General features: G+C 43.7%; 1 protein-coding gene across 5 annotated transcripts in view; it reads left to right on the top strand.

Moving 5' to 3' along the window:
* Positions 1 to 13,464, top strand: part of LOC137347694 (multivesicular body subunit 12B-like) — a 211,120-nt gene that overhangs the window by 19,508 nt on the left and 178,148 nt on the right. The gene's annotated exons all lie outside the window — the stretch shown is intronic.

The following is a 13,464-nucleotide window of genomic DNA, read 5'->3' as shown; positions in this document are numbered from 1 at the left end:
CCTGCAAGTCTTTGGCATGTGGGAGGAAACCGGAGCACCCGGAGGAAACCCACGCAAACACAGGGAGAACTTGCAAACTCCACACAGGCAGTACCCAGAATTGAACCCGGGTCGCTGGAGCTGTGAGGCTGCTGTGCTAACCACTGCGCCACTGTGCTGCCTAGTTGGTAGAGGTTGTGGGTTTGGAAGATGCTGTCTAAGGAGCCTTGTTGCGTTGCTGCAGTGCATGTTGTAGATGGTACACACTGCTGCCACTGTGCGTCGGTGGTGGAGGGAGTGAATGTTTGTAGGTGGGGTGCCAATCAAGTGGACTGCTTTGTCCTGGATGGTGTCGAGCTTCTTGAGTGTTGTTGGAGCTGCACCCATCCAGGCAAGTGGAGAGTATTCCATCACACTCCTGACGTCTGCCTTGCAGATTGTGGACAGGCTTTGGGGAGTCGGGAGGTGAGTTACTTGCCGCAGGATTCCTAGCTTCTGACCTGCTCTTGTAGCCACGGTATTTATATGGCTACTCCAGTTCAGTTTCTGGTCAATGGTAGCCCCTAGGATGTTGATAGTGGGTGATGTAGCGATGGTAATGCCATTGAATGTCAAGGGGAGATTGTTAGATTCTGTCTTGTTGGAGATGGTCATTGCCCGGCACTTGTGTGGCGCGAATGTTACTTGCCACTTATCAGCCCAAGCCTGGATATTGTCCAAGTCTTGCTGCATTTCTACACTGACTGCTTCAGTATCTGAGGGGTCACGAATGGTGCTGAACATTATGCAGTCATCAGCGAACATCCCCACTTCTGACCTAATGATTGAAGGAAGGTCATTGATGAAGCAGCTGAAGATGGTTTGGCCGAGGACACTACCCTGAGGAACTCCTGCAGTGATGTCCTGGAGCTCAGATGATTGACCTCCAATAACCACAACCATCTTCCTTTGCGCTAGGTATGACTCCAAACAGCAGAGAGTTTTCCCCAATTCCCATTGACCTCAGTTTTTCTAGGGCTCCTTGATGCCATACTCTGTCAAATGCTGCCTTGATGTCAAGGGCAGCCACTCTCACCTCACCGCTTGAGTTCAGCTCTTTTGTCCATGTTTGAACCAAGGCTGTAATGAGGTCAGGAGCTGAGTGGCCCTGGCGGAACCCAAACTGAGCGTCACTGAGCAGGTTATTGCTAAGCAAGTGCTGCTTGATGGCACTGTTGATGACACCTTCCATCACTTTACTGATGATTGAGAGTAGGCTGATGGGGTGGTAATTGGCTGGGTTGGACTTATCCTGCTTTTTGTGTACAGGATATACCTGGGCAATTTTCCACATTGCTGGGTAAATGCCAGTGTTGTAGCTGTAATGGAACAGCTTGGCTAGGGGCGCGGCAAATTCTGGAGCACAGGTCTTCAGTACTATTGCCGGAATATTGTCAGGGCCCATATCCTTTGCAATATCCGGTGCTTCATCCAGTATTCATATTGTGTCGTGTGCAAAAATTGCACTGTATCATAGAATCCACTGTTTGCTGAAAGATCATTAGATAGACAGTTTTTTCTTCAGTCTCATGCCATTTCAGTTATTTTGATTATTTTTTTTCAAGCTTTCTCTTAAACCTAACAAATGACAGAATAAGCATTTGTCTTAGTATTTCTAACTTTTATGAAGTTTCTTTGGTCTACAATGAAAATATTTTCTGTTGGACCTCCAGTAACATCTTCAGGAGGAAAATGAATCTCTTCTGTGAACCGTAGTTGGTATGACTTCAGATACTCAGTGGGCGGCGCAGTGGTTAGCACCGCAGCCTCACAGCTCCAGTGAGCCGGGTTCCGTTCTGGGTATTGCCTGTGTGGAGTTTGCAAGTTCTCCCTGTGACCACGTGGGTTTCCTCTGGGTGCTCCGGTTTCCTCCCACATGCCAAAGACTTGCGGGTTGATAGGTACCGAGTGTAGGTAGGTAGTAGAATTGAGGGAAGGTGGGGATGTGAGAGGGAAAAATGGGATTAATATAGGATTAGTATAAATGGTTGGTTGCGGGTCGGCGCAGACTTGTTGGGCCAAAGGGCCTGTTTCGGTGCTGTATGACTCTATGAGAAGCCAAGAAATAGTAAATCCCTGGAATTTTCATTTAAAAAAGACATAATGCTTTAAAGTCCATAAACAGTGCATGTGTGTTTATATATACAATCATGGATATCTCTGGAGTAAGTCACAAGGCTATCATTTGCTTCAGTGCTCCAGGTGATGTTTATAAGCTGCTTTAGATTCACTTCCCAGTTTGATATGTGAAAACCCTTCTTTTAAATTATGGTCTCGTAATCTGATTCTTAATGTGTGCATTCTTCTGTGGATTATGATCAGGCATTGAAAATATCATAGATTATATAACTGCTATTCGCCTTTTGTCAACGTTTGTTTATTTATTTAGAGATGCAGCACTGAAACAGGCCCTTCGGCCCACTGAGTTTGTACCGACCTCTGCCCGGAAATTTCATTACAGATTTGAACTATTAATTTTTGCAATTTTCTTCTATGTTGCATAAGAGAACACTCGACGTCATGACATACTTTTTGGAATATACAGTTATGTAATGTAAGTTTGAAGAACTCCTACCTCCATCCCCCCCCCCCCCCCTCCATGAGTTTCTTGTTGACCAATCCTTCCTTAAGCCCATGAAACAAGAGGGGCAGTGGCCCCATGGATACGAAATTGGCTGAGTGACAGGAAACAGCGAGTAGTTGTGAATGGTTGTTTTTCGTACTGGATGACTGTGTATAGTGGAGTTCCCCAGGGATCACTGTGAGGACCCCTGCTTTTCTTGATGTATATTAATGACCTTTACTTGGATGTATAGGGCACAATTTCAAAGTTTGCAGATGGCACAAAACTTGGAAATATTGCGAGCTGTGAGGAGGATAGTGATAAACTTCAAGAGGACATAGACAGGCTATGGAATGGGCGGACAAGTGGCAGATGAAACTTAATGCTGTAAAGTGTAATTTGATTCATTTTGGTCGGAAGAGGGAGGAGAGGCAATATAAAATATATAGTACAATTCTAAAGGTTGTGCAGGAGCAGAGAGATCTGAGGGTATATGTGCACAAATCATTGAAGGTTGCAGGGCAGGTTGTGAGAAAGTGTTTAATAAAGCATGTGGGATCCTGGGCTTTCTAAATAGGGGAATAGAGTACAAAAGCAAGGAAGTTATGATAAACCTGTACAAAACACTGTTTCGGCATCTTCTCCCCCAATTGCCTTGCCGCACCCTCCTGCTTCCGCTCCCCGCACCCTCCCGCTTCCAGTCTCTTTGCCCCCGCTTCCTCTGTGTGGGGAAGAGAGACAGCGATTGTGGGAGGGAGCGGGAAACAGAGGAGGAAGTAGTGGTGAGGCGGGGAGCAGGTCGTTGGGGATGGGGTGCGGTGTGCGGGGGGGTGGTGAAACGGGGAGTGACTGGCTGACGGGTCGGGGGGGATGTGGGGGTGATGAGAGGGGTGAAGCGGGGAGCGAGTGGCACACAGGTAGGTGAGGGGGGGTGAAGCGGGGAGCAAGTGGCACACAGGTAGGTGAGGGGGGTGAAGCGGGGAGCGACTGGCACACAGGTAGGTGAGGCGGGGTGAAGTGGGGAGCGAGTGGTAAGCAGATTTTGCAGAATGGGATGATTTCGCACGCATGCGCGAATTAGTCCTGGCAAGCTGGGTGCTGCCGAAGGCTGCACATGCGCAGCACCATACTGACAGCAAGAGTCTGTTCTGCACATGTGCGAAGCTGGGAATGCTCTGATGATGTTGGCGCTGGGTTGCGTTGTCAGGAGTTGCGTTGTTTTGGTATATATTAATGAACTAGACTTAGGTATACAGGGCATAAATTTAAAGTTTGAAGATGATATGAAACTTGGAAATGTTGTAAATAGGAGAATAATAGCCAACTTCAGGGGGCAGACAGACTGATGAAATGGGCAAACACATGGCAGATGAAATTCTATGCAGAGAAGAGTAAAATTATTCATTTTGATAGGTAGAATGAGGAAAGGCAATATAAAACACAGTAGTACAATTTTTAAGGGGGTGGAAGAGCAGAGACTCCTGGGGTCTTTGTTGGTCTTTGAAGGTGGCAGGACAAGTTGAGCAGGCTTCTGAAAAGGCATATGGAATCCTTGGCTTTATAAGTAGAGGCATAGAGTACAAAAGCAAGGAAATATGCTAAATCTTTATAAAACCCTGGTTAGGCCCTAGCTGGAGTATAGTATCCAATTCTGGGCATCTCACATTAGGGCATCAAGGCCTTGGAGAAGGTGCCGGGATGAAAGACTTCAGTTATGTGGAGAGACTAGAGAAACTGGACTTGCTGTCCTTGGAGCAGAGAAGGTAAAGGGGAGATTTGATAGAGGTGTTCAAAATCTTGAAGGGTTTTGCTCGAATAAATGAGAACCTTTCCAGTCGTAGAAGTGTCAGTAACCAGAGGACAAAATTTTTATGATATTGCCACAAGAACCGGAGGCAACATGAGGGAAAGAAAATTGCACAGTGACTTGTTACGATATGGAATTCACTGCCTGAAGGAGCTGTGGAAGCAGATTCAATAATAACTTTCAAAAGAGAATTGGATAAATAATTGAAAAGGGAAAAGTTGGTGGGTTATGGGGAAAGAGCAGAGGAATGGGACTAATTGGATTGCTTTTTCAAAGAGACAGCACAGGCACAATGTCCCAATGGCTTCCTGTGTTATATCATTCTATGAATAAGCAGCAGTTATTTTTTTAGTTGCATGAAATTTTGAAGTGAAACCGATGCACTTCGAGTTAGCTCCAAGCCAGTGTGGATTCTAGCTTGAGGCTCATCTGGAATATTTAGTGTTCCAACTGAATTCTTTTTGGATTGCCCTGTCTATAAGAAATCAGTTTATTTTAATTGAAACTTCACATAAACAAGGTTTAGGAATTTGCCAGAAATTCAGTTTTTGTTTTTTGTGATCACTGTATGAACTGCATAAAAGCAAACCATTGGAAGATGGAGTTCTTGGATCATTTAAATGCAAGCAAGGACCAAATTTATGATTGAGCAAACAAGATCTTACTCCTGGATGCTGTTTTCTGTTGTCTGTTCTGTTTGTATTACAGTATAGATATCATTTTGCTTCAGATGAATGACTATGATGGGGATTACTACAAGCTTAGCAAGCACTTTAATATTTTCCAATTGTGTCACATAAGCTCCTGGTGTCTTCCTCCATAATCAACTGCTCTAAGTAAATCCTCTTAGTGACAAAGTATTAAATATGTAGGCACATGTTGCAATTTTTTAAGTGAGCTGCAGAGCTGTTGTGAATGTTTGGGTTCATGAGTTTATACAAAAATCAACAGAATTTGCAACATTTCTCCATGTGTTGTATGAAATTCCATTGCTGTTTCTACAAGTGTGGTTCTGGCATTGATAAAAGATAAAATTGGTAAAAAGGAAGGGGACCATTTTGCCTATCAGTTCAGAAAATAAACCTGCAGTTCACTGATCTTAGTATCAATCTGTTTAAAATGATTTCCAAATAGTTACTTCCGACCCTACTTTGAAGATGCAAGCGCTTCCATGTGTTTTTCACTTTAAAATTTTTATAACTGGTTCCACAATGAGATGTTTTTTCATTAGTAGCTTTGGAAATCAGATGGCATTGTGGTTGTCACTCCAACAATGGTAGTTGGTAATTCCCATAATTGTGTTTGAGTCTTGTTTTAAGGAAGCAGTATATTGTTTATATATTTTTTAATAATAAAAATATAGTGGTTTGTTGTCAAGTGAAAACTTGCACTGGATCGCTCCCTTTTACAGTATCAAGATTAATCTATGGCTTATGGTTGTGCCCACTGCTGCTGCCAAACAGTATGCTCAGACTGCTTGACTCTTCCAGGCCTGGCTGTACTCTGCACACCAAGTAAAGCATTGTAATTTGAAATTTCTGCTTTCGTGCTGGAAACAAACAAATGTGGAATGTTAGTTTGTATGTTGACCATCAATAGCATACTTTTTAAAATATATCTTTTGGTACAACAGGCATGCCAAGTCGGTTCACAATGGGCATAGGGAAAATATCTGAAGTTTGAACTTGGGGAGAAATTAGGAGGGATGACTCGAGACTTGGCCAAAGAAATAGGTTTTGAGGGATTTTTAAAAGGAGAAGGGAGTAATCAAGTGTGGAGTTGGTAAAGACTTAAATGACAGTTTCATCATTGGTGGAAAGAAGGTGGTGGTGGAGGCAAGCAGTGCTGCGGAGAAAAGAACTGGCAGTTTTTGTGCTAGAGAGGATATGGAGTCTAAAACTCGGTTTAACAGGACAGCAAGGTTGTAAACTGTTTGTAGAGGCTGAGGCAGCAACTGGGGAGGAGGAAGCAATGCATGACCAGGGAATAGAATTTGTGGTGGACCCTGAAGATGATGGCTTCGGTCTTCTTGATTTTTGTTGGGTTGGAAAAGTTGTGATTCTTCAAAACTGGATGACCGACAAGTAGTCTGGCATGACGGAAGCAGTTGCTAGGTAAGAAGAGGTAGTGGAAAGGTGCATTTTGGTGTCATTGGCATACAGGTGGCAGCTGACCCTTTGCATTGTGATTGATTTTATGGAGGACAGTATGTAGATGAAGTGGGGAAAAAAAACACGGATCCTCGGGGTGGGGGGTTGTGGGGGACTCTAGAAATCACAATTTCTGCTGAATGTGATTGAAAATGTAGGAGTGGTGCCAAGTGTGAGCAGCTCCACAAAACTGGAGCAGTAGGCTTTTCTCCCTCAAGTTTTATACAGCTTTGTCCTGGGGGTGGGGGATGGGGAAATGGTTAGGTGGGATTCAGTCTTATTATATGGATTGGCATTTGAAGGGTAAGGTTTTCTTTTGCTTCTGGAATTAGAATGAAGCGCAATGGTGGGTGTGTTTGTTTTTTCTGAAAAGATTGTACAGGAGTCTACTCAGTCACTTAATCCAATATGTCTGAAATCAATTTTTTTTTTTAATTTCTGTTTAGCTGTTTTACTTATGCTGCTCTTTTCAAATTATTGGATTTTTTAGTGCAAAATTGACTTTATTATCTGGAGTGGACTGTCCACTTGAGCTGTGAAGAGCAAGGAACTATTACAGATTTTGTTCTAAATGTGGATTGTGCTGGAGAAATATTTTTAAGCTGCATGATGTCAAATGAAGTAATGGCGGTTCCCGGTCTGTCACTGATGATGGTAGAAATTGAACTATTTGAAGTGATCAGAAGTATTGCAGTGTTAAAGCATCATGTTCTCCCTAAATAAGCATGTTGACATTTGTTTTTTTTTACTTTTTTAATGGCAGAATTGCAGCATATGCAACTCTATTGCTAATCAATACACACTGTCTCTATTGAGGCTCATAGCAAAGGTAAACCACTTTCAAAATGAAAAAAACAATGAGCAGTGCAGTATTTGAGATCACTTAAAAAGTGCCATTGCTGCAATTTTGTATGTCAGTGCATGAAAATTATATCTGTGACCTTGTTTCAAAGCAGTGTTAGGTTTGCATTGTGTGTTCGGTGCTTGATTCATGTCTCTGTGCACCAACAGGTGGTGAATTCCATTACTGTGAGTGTCACAGTGTTGCATTGATAGTTCCACCCTATGTATAGTATTTTGTTGGCTGATCTGTGAAAAAGACCTGTTAGGTGCTGTAAGTACACACGCTGTAGGTATTAGCAGTCTTAGCTGGTAGAGCAGGGTGTCACGCTCATGTGAAGTGCAGCGACTGATAATACAGAACCCAAACTGAAGCGTTATTTAAAAATTGACTTTTCCTTTTAAAAAGTGGACAGTGTGCTGCAAAATGGCCGCTGAAGGTCAAACGACCTGGCCCTGTATATTCAAACTGTCTTGCTGTCTGTTAAGCACAAAAGGATACATTCCAAGCTAAGAAGCGTCAATTGCACCCATCCTGAACCTATCAGGAGACTTTTTTGAATTGAATTGGTTCTTCTGAAACAAAGAAGATGTGAAATAGCCACATCCTAGTCCATTGTTGGTCACCACAGGGAGTGGACTCTGTGTCTCCCAACAGAGGCAACATGTGGGAGACGTATAACATAAAAAGTATATCTCTGGAGAGGGAGGGCTGGGGCAGAGAGCCTCAGAAAAACATCACAAAAGCCTGTCCAGCTGAGAGATCCAGCAAAACCAAAGAAGGAGCCCTGCTGTGAATTCTACACTTCAACTTGTGCCGCATAGAACTGAAAGTGATCATCTCCAGAATGAAGTCTCAACCATCAGAAAAAATCTACAAACAACTCAGGTGTGCAACTTTAACAGAGGAATTGACTTCTGAGAAGATTCAACAGGTTTACCGTAGACCCAAATACCTACCTCACTTCAAGCCACTTGCTCTTTTCCTCCCTTTCCCTTCTATCCTCCCAATGCGTGTATGGCTGCAGTTGTGACAATTTCGGGAATGAATATTACTCAATAAATAGTTAATCTCTTGTTTTAAACCTGCAAGAAAACATGTCGCTGTCTGTTTATTTGATAATTAAAACACAAAGGGTTTAATCCCTCGTAACAAAAAACAGTTGCTCTGGTCAGTGAGTGGTGAACAGTGGGGACCACCCACACCCCTTACCGCCTGGCCGTAACAAGAGGTTTCCAAACTTTACTGCGTTCTCCCAGATGTACCAGCTTCCCGCATACCACTGCCAGCATACAGGTTTACTATTTTAATCCTTTTAATGCTCAAGCATTGTACAAAATGTACAAATTATAATAAACATATACAACTAAATTCTTTCTTTGGGCCTCCTTATCTCGAGAGACAATGGATACGCGCCTGGAGGTGGTCAGTGGTTTGTGAAGCAGCGCCTGGAGTGGCTATAAAGGCCAATTCTGGAGTAACAGGCTCTTCCACAGGTGCTGCAGAGAAATTTGTTTGTTGGGGCTGTTGCACAGTTGGCTCTCCCCTTGCGCCTCTGTCTTTTTTCCTGCCAACTACTAAGTCTCTTCGACTCGCCACAATTTAGCCCTGTCTTTATGGCTGCCCGCCAGCTCTGGCGAATGCTGGCAACTGACTCCCACGACTTGTGATCAATGTCACACGATTTCATGTCGCGTTTGCAGACGTCTTTATAACGGAGACATGGACGGCCGGTGGGTCTGATACCAGTGGCGAGCTCGCTGTACAATGTGTCTTTGGGGATCCTGCCATCTTCCATGCGGCTCACATGGCCAAGTAAAACAGTCTTAATAATAGTACTACTCGCCATTTATGTAACAGTTAGGTGCTTAATGTTTGGAATGATAGGTGATAGTTGAAGCATAAGTTTGGCCGCTGAAACATAACAACGAATTTCTGTGCACTTTTGTTCACTCTCTGCACCTGCCAACCACCCCACCCCAAACTATCCCTCCTTTTAACTTCTTTCAGTCACAGTTTTTCAAATTGTTGCCAATGGTCTGACTTTTTTTTTGTTCTTTCATGGGATGTGGGCGTCGCTGGCAGGTCAGCATTTGTTGTCCATCCCTAATTGCCCTTGAACTGAGTGGCTAGCTAGGCCATTTCAGAGGGCAGGAAGAGTCAGCCACATTGCTGTGGGTCTAGAGTCACATGTAGGCCGGACCAGGTAAGGACAACAGATTTCCTTCCTGAAAGGACATTAGTGATGGGTTTGCACGACATTCGGATTGTTTTGTGGCACCATTGCTGAGTTCTGCACTAAATTCTAGCTTTCGATTCCATATTTTATTATATTGAATTTAAGTTCCACCAGCTGCCATGGTGGGCTTTGAATCAGTGTCCCCAGGGCATTAGCCTGGGCCTCTGGATTACTAGTTCATTGGCTCTGTCTGCTGTCACTGTATGCCATCTGTGGGGACAGAAAGATGAAAGTGGCTGCCATAAAAATCCACTCCCTTTAGAGTCATAGAATCTTGCAGCACAGAAGGAGGCCATACCGAAGTCCAGATCTTCTTTATATCTATAATAACAATACTTGTTTTTTGTCGATGTGGTCTGTTTTGATTGGCTGTTGACTTGATTTGGTGGGCAGAGCCTAGCACGCGGAGGACTGGAGCGTATGGCACATGTGTGGCTGCCAACGGCTGGTGGTGACTGGGGCAATGACAAAAACAATGGAAGATAAGGGTCTGACATGAGATACCTCATATTCTATTATGCAGACTGGGATATAATTGGTATCTGAGCGTGTATTATCTCTAGACCATTTTAAACCACTGGGATTAATGCAATCTTGCTTGTAGTGCACGGAACCCAAAATGCTTCAATACTGTTTTGAGTGTTACACCACTTTAAATTATTCCCATGACTTATATAATCAGTGAGAGTCTTATAACCACCTATAGTTCACCATAGTTTCTCCTTCACCATAGTTTCTCGAGGTTTAACCCGAATTTGGAAGCATAAAATCTATAATTGCACTGCTGGCTTTCACTATTCAAGTGAATAAACCTCTACATGCCCATTGTCAGGCTATTTTGAAATTCCGGTGACAAAACGTTTGTATGAGATTTCATAACCACTGTGTGCTTTGGTTTGACTGGAGAGATTGTTTCCGGGAAGGATGAGATGGGATTGTCTGAAGTAATGGCGTTGGCAAAAGCGGAATGTGGATGGCATGGGAGGGATGAAAGGAATAGGATGGGGATGGCATGGGAAGGTAATTTAACTGCAAATGTTTTGCAGGTCTCTGCTAGTATAATAAACAATGGTTCTAATGCCAAGCCATGGCATCCTTCTATCCACTCAGTAAAACATCCATTCAACACAACTCTTGACCTCTCCTCCTTACCAGATTTCCTACCCAAGTTCCCATCGTCCCTTTAATCCCTAGTGGTTCTATTTTTCTGTCTGTTGTGTTACTTTATCAAAGGCATTTTGAAAGTCCTTAAATACACCATCTACTACACTACCTTCATCAGCCCTTTCTGTTACTTCGAAGAACTCAATCAGATTACTGAGATTCAATTTGCCTTTAACAAATCCATGCTGGCTGTCCCTTTATTAATCCATATTTCTCAAGGACTGATTTCATTCCCCTTCCAAGCCACTAACTCAGTCCGAAATGACTGTGAATCCTTAGCATTCTGTTTGATAGAGCTGAGTTTTAAACCCCATGTCCTCACCAGCGCCACCTGTTTCCACCTGTGCAACATTGCCGTCCCTCTGCCACTGGAATCCTTATCCATTCTCTCGACTCGATTTGTTATTCCCATGCCCTGTTATCCTCCATAGGCTCACACTTGTCTAAAACACAGCAACATGTATCCTGTTCTGCACTAAATTCTATTCGCCCATCATTGATCTACCCTGTCCCACAACCTATTAAATTTAAACTACTCATTCTTAATCAAATTCCTCCATGGTCTTGTTGCACCTTATCTATATAATGTCCTCCGAGTCTTATACTGCCTACTGTGGCACCCTGTAGTCCTCTGATTCTGTTTTTTTAAATACAGTTCCCTTTATCTGATCAGTGGTGAATCTTTTGGTGGCATTGGCTCCACCCTGCCCCTAACCACCTCCTCTGCATGTCCACCATTCTCTGCTCCTTTATAAGTCTTCTCCAAACCCATTTTTTTGGTCATCCCCTTACTAATCTCCTCCCCCTACTAATCTCTCCCTCCATAGTTTGCATCCCTTTCCCAGCCAGCTTCTATTTGTGAAACCCCTTGGGACATTTTTCTTTCCATGAAAGGTGCTATATGAATGCAAGCTTTTGTTTGAATTTGCTATTCAAGTTACTGTGTTGGATTTGCACACACATCAACAGAACTTTTTTTTATCAGGACAGCACCCCTTTAACTGTTGGTATCATCATGCACACATTTATATGAAACAAATGATATATTTTGTTAATGGAATGTTAATTGCTGTCATTTTTCTGATTCTCTGATATCGCAAATTAGGTTTTTTTTATAAAGAAGTTTGGAAGCCCTGTGAGTTCCTTCCCTAAATTAGTTAAGTTTTCAGCAAAGTCTCCCGCCCCACACCTTATGGTACCGGGAACTGACCAGTGTTGTCGGCTCTGCATAACTCCTTTGCACTGATCAGCGATGGCAGGATCCCTGAGGGATAAGGTTCCTATCGAGGTGTAGAGACACCCTGCAGGGGTGATAGATGTGCTTCTCCTTACCTGGTGGAGCCAGCCTGGAGACACGTGGGGGGTCTCCTGGAGCTCGTGATCGATGGCCTGAGGTCAGCGGGCTGGTGCGGTTGACCACCTGCTCCTCCATAGCCCGCAAGTCCATCTCCAGCTGGCAGTACCGCTCTCTCAGGAAGCCGCTGGCTGTTGACAGGTTGTCTTCCTTCTCCAGGCAAAAGGCCAAGTAAGCACAGGTGATCATCACCTCCTCCTGGACGGTGCATTGTTCCGGGTGACCTTGCTGGCTCCAAGTAGTTTGGAAGAGGATGAGTCCTCCGTGGAGACCTCTGCTGGGAAACTCAAAGAGCAGACTAGGGGTCGCTGGCAACCAAATAGCACAAGAGACCTGTTCCCTTGGGACACAGCCGGTAGCCTGTCCCTGGGCTAAGCTGTATGCACTTGCATTTGGAGAAAATACAACAGACAGAACAAACATCCAATAGGAACTATCTAATTATCTTTTCCTTATACACACGCACGCGCCCACACACACGGAAAAATCAATTATTTTAAAAACGTTAAATGTTTGCATTAGACCTTAAATCCACCATTAGACAATTTCTCCCATGTACCCTTGGGGGTACATGCACCACAGCTTGAGAACCCTTGAGGATGTGTGAAAGAAAGCTGTTTTGAGAGTGGTGTGGGATAGTACGCAAGCGCAGTTAGAATGCTTTCCCAATAGATAATCAGTCTCTCTTCACAGTTTGCTTGACAGAATCACTGTGTTGAGGAATACTTTTTGTAAGATGTACTGTTCGTATTGCAAGTGTCAAAACTCCACTTATTGTGGTACTTTACTGTAACTGTTAGTGAAGTGAATCTGCAGTTGAGGTAGTTGAGAATACCTGAAACAAGTTTGTTGGACAATTGAGCTGCATAGTGCATCATTACTTTTAATTATAGAGATGAGCCATGGTGAAAGATTGGATAAACTGGAGTTGTTTTCTTTATGAAGAACAAAGAAAATTACAGCACAGGAACAGGCCCTTCGGCCCTCCAAGCCTGCGCCGATCCAGATCCTCTATCTAAACATGTCGCCTATTTTCTAAGGGTCTGTATCTCTTTTCTTCCTGCCCATTCATGTATCTGTCTAGATACATCTTAAAAGACGCCATCGTGCCCGCATCTACCACCTCCGCTGGCAACACGTTCCAGGCACCCACCACCCTCTGCGTAAAGAACGTTCCACGCATATCCCCCCTAAACTTTTCCCCTTTCACTTTGAACTCGTGTCCTCTAGTAATTGAATCCCCCACTCTGGGGAAAAAGCCTCTTGCTATCCACCCTGTCTATACCCCTCATGATTTTGTACACCTCAATCAGGTCCCCCCTCAACCT

The sequence above is a fragment of the Heterodontus francisci genome, chromosome 32, assembly GCF_036365525.1.
Source record: "Heterodontus francisci isolate sHetFra1 chromosome 32, sHetFra1.hap1, whole genome shotgun sequence".
NCBI classification, from domain to species: domain Eukaryota; kingdom Metazoa; phylum Chordata; class Chondrichthyes; order Heterodontiformes; family Heterodontidae; genus Heterodontus; species Heterodontus francisci.
This window is presented reverse-complemented; position numbering and strand designations above follow the sequence as displayed.